Here is a 3,324-nt window from a genome sequence, read left to right on the forward strand (position 1 = left end):
CCATTATTCGTTGGTAAAAGAGTAGCCCAAGAGTTGGCGATGGGTGGTGATGACTAGCTGCCTTCCCTCTAGTCTTACACTGCTAAATTAGGGACGGCTAGCGCAGATAGCCCTCGTGTAGCTTTGCGCGAAATTCATAACAAACAAACAAACGTCAACAATAATGCCAATGGATAATCTGTTTGAAGATTACATAAACATAAATGTGTGTGTGTGTGTGTATATATATATATATGTATATCTTTACATGTATACACAGCTTTGCCAAAAGCATCAAGACGTACATTGATAACGGTTTTGTTATTACTTTCCCAATGCACTGATCAGTTATGTTATTCGAACATCGCACCTAACATCCGGGTTGTATCCATTTTCGTTGTGTTAACAATTTTTACTTAGTGCGGCACAATCTATAAGATATTTGAAAGCATATTGTTCAATAGTACCTTACCCTTCCATTAATATGGACAAAAATTGTCCCATAGCTGTTAGAAGAAGAATTTGATGGCAAATGTAACGTTTTGTTCATCCTAAAGTTGTCAGTCGGATCGAGATCCGGTGATTGTACTGGCTAGGGAAAATAAAAGAAATTAATGTTGTGCTCTTCCCACAGATTTTGGACACTACAAGCTCGGTGGATTGCAGCATTGACATTTTGACGTGGTGAGCACGAATGGTAACAATGATTATACACACCTTTAGATATTATTCGCCCCTTTTAAAGCAGTCAAAGGATCAAAAACTTGCCAGAAGAACGTTTTTCTCACGATTACTTTACTTATAGCAGCTTACAATGTCGGAATAACACAAGTAGGATCAAATACCTCGTGTGAAATGCAGTTTGTCAGGTTACATATTTCATGTCATTCATTGTGCATAACTTGAGTTTTAAGCACTAATGAAAGCCATGTTTTCTTGTTGCCATAATATGGTTGGAGATAGTTGAATTGTGACTAGTGTTCAATGAATTGTGGTCTATTAGGACCTATTCTTATGTCAGTTGCACTTTTCAAGTCCGTCCAATAATTTTTTCCCCTAGTCAGCAGCCAGTAGATATGCACCTACTATAAAACACCCCTTTGATAGTCAGATATAATTTTTTTCCCCTAGTCAGCAGCCAGTAGATATGCACCTACTATAAAACACCCCTTTGATAGTCAGATATTTCTTTGCTGTTGGCTTCCAAACCAAAAATTACATGACTACATATTTGCATTTATATGGATCAAGTAATCACTTGGCACATGACATGTTTGGTCTGTTTTGCATATGTAAGTATATGGAGTGTTTACAAATGTATGTGCATGAGAGATTATAATAAAGTGAACACTGAAATCCCACCCTTGACTTAAATAGCCACTGTTATTTTGCAAAACAGCTTTAACTAGGATCCTTTTTTTGTATAGAAGTATCCGATTCATTTTAAAATTCTGTACTTTTTTACAAGCTTGTTTTGTTAAGGACGACTAAAAGGCTGTGGTCTAACTTTTCGAATTAACCCTCTTTAATAGTTCTAGGAGTATTCAATGGGATTAAGAGCTACTCTTTGGCTGGGGAATTCCAAGGCAATAAAACTTGGTACTTTGAAAGTAGGTGCTATTCGTATATGTTTTTGGTAAAGAATATATTCTTTCTGGGAAAAAGACATCTGCCTCCTGACAAAAAGAAAAACAAACAAACTAAATAATGGCTCCTGAGAAATGTTCATTTAGATATCTTGATATCTACAGGTAACTATACGATGAGTAACACACCCCATAAGCAGAATGCAACGCCCATAACATTCCTGCTACAAACCTTCACAGTTAAATTCTTGACCTACCTGACTCCACACCCATATTCAACCACCACTTTGGGCTAATTTCAATATGTTTCGGATACAATTAGATGGCCTCGTGCACAAGAGATCACGCATTACAACAATTATCCGCTTTCTCGCATTTATTTTCCACAATTACAATACTTATAATCTCTCCTTCCTTAAATTCATGTAATTAAGGTTTTGTCATTTTGCTAACATGTGTACACTACTAATCTATTTATACAGTCTTCCGCTATTTTTGTACTCAATGGGTTCTCTTGTAAAACGTATTGGATGAATCACATCACTGATTTAAAGAGTGTTCCAATAATTTTGGCAGCGAAGTGGATAGCCATGTTCTATAGTCCAAACATTCTTATGTATGAATTTTCTTCTTTTTTTTCATTTTGAATTTCAATAACTAGCTCTAGATTTAAGCATAAGTCTCAATTTTCTTCGTAGTACACTTGCCATCACTTTTCCTGAAAATTAAACAGATGGCAGCAGCGTATCGTGTCTGCCTTTCGAAATTAAATTATGAGGAAAAATATTTTTCCATGGTTTCTTTTATGATCACCGCTAGAACATTTGAACTTCGATATCGAATTTTTACTTGTTGGAGAATTTTTATTTTTTATATATTACTATAGAATAAAAAGTTTTATGTGGTGAGTGTTATTTAAGTGGAAATTATACTTCCTTTTTATGTTAAAAATTGAATCAATTGAAAATTGGCTGAACATTCATATGATTTTGAATGTATAGATTTCTAATTATGTTAGTGTTTATGCAACATTAAAATACACGGGATGAAGTTAGTTTAGGTCACATTGAACAGTTAGCTTTCTATATTTCTGTTTGATAATTTTTTTATATCATGAATATAATTTTGGTTTTGAGCTTAAGTATTTGCTATGACTGCTTTCTGAAAGGAAAGAAGTTAGATGGATAATGGACACCAGACAGAGGGTCAGTAAATCAGCTTTATAATCTATGACCACAAGTCTGCGCAGATGATATTGTTGCGTATCTGTTTGTTTGTTAATTTTCCGTAGAAATTCTTTCCGAGAAACTTCAGCGATACAAGTTCTTTCTTAAAGTGACTGTGGAAATTAAGTATATTGCAAAGTTGTATGGAGAAAGAATAAACTAGTTTTATTTAAGAAAAGACTTGTATCGCTGAAGTTTCTCGGGAAAAATTTCTACGAGAAATTAACAAACGAACATAGACGTAATAAATTGGTGTCAGAGAGTGGGACGGAAAAAAAAGAAAAACGAAAATGGAAACGAGAGGCTGCAAATCAAACTACAGCTTAGCAGATTTGATGGCAACAATAGAAAAACGGCAAAAGAAACAAGAAGAGAGATTACAGCAGTGGCAAGAAAACCTGCAACAGTGGCAGCTCGAACAGCAATATAAACAAGAGAGATTACAGCAGTTGTTGGAGGAAAAAAAGAAAGAAACAACAAGAGAGATTACATCAGTTGTTGGAGGAAAAAGAAAAGAAACAAGAAGAGAGATT

This window comes from Limulus polyphemus, unplaced genomic scaffold (genome assembly GCF_000517525.1).
Source record: "Limulus polyphemus unplaced genomic scaffold, Limulus_polyphemus-2.1.2 Scaffold6, whole genome shotgun sequence".
NCBI classification, from domain to species: domain Eukaryota; kingdom Metazoa; phylum Arthropoda; class Merostomata; order Xiphosura; family Limulidae; genus Limulus; species Limulus polyphemus.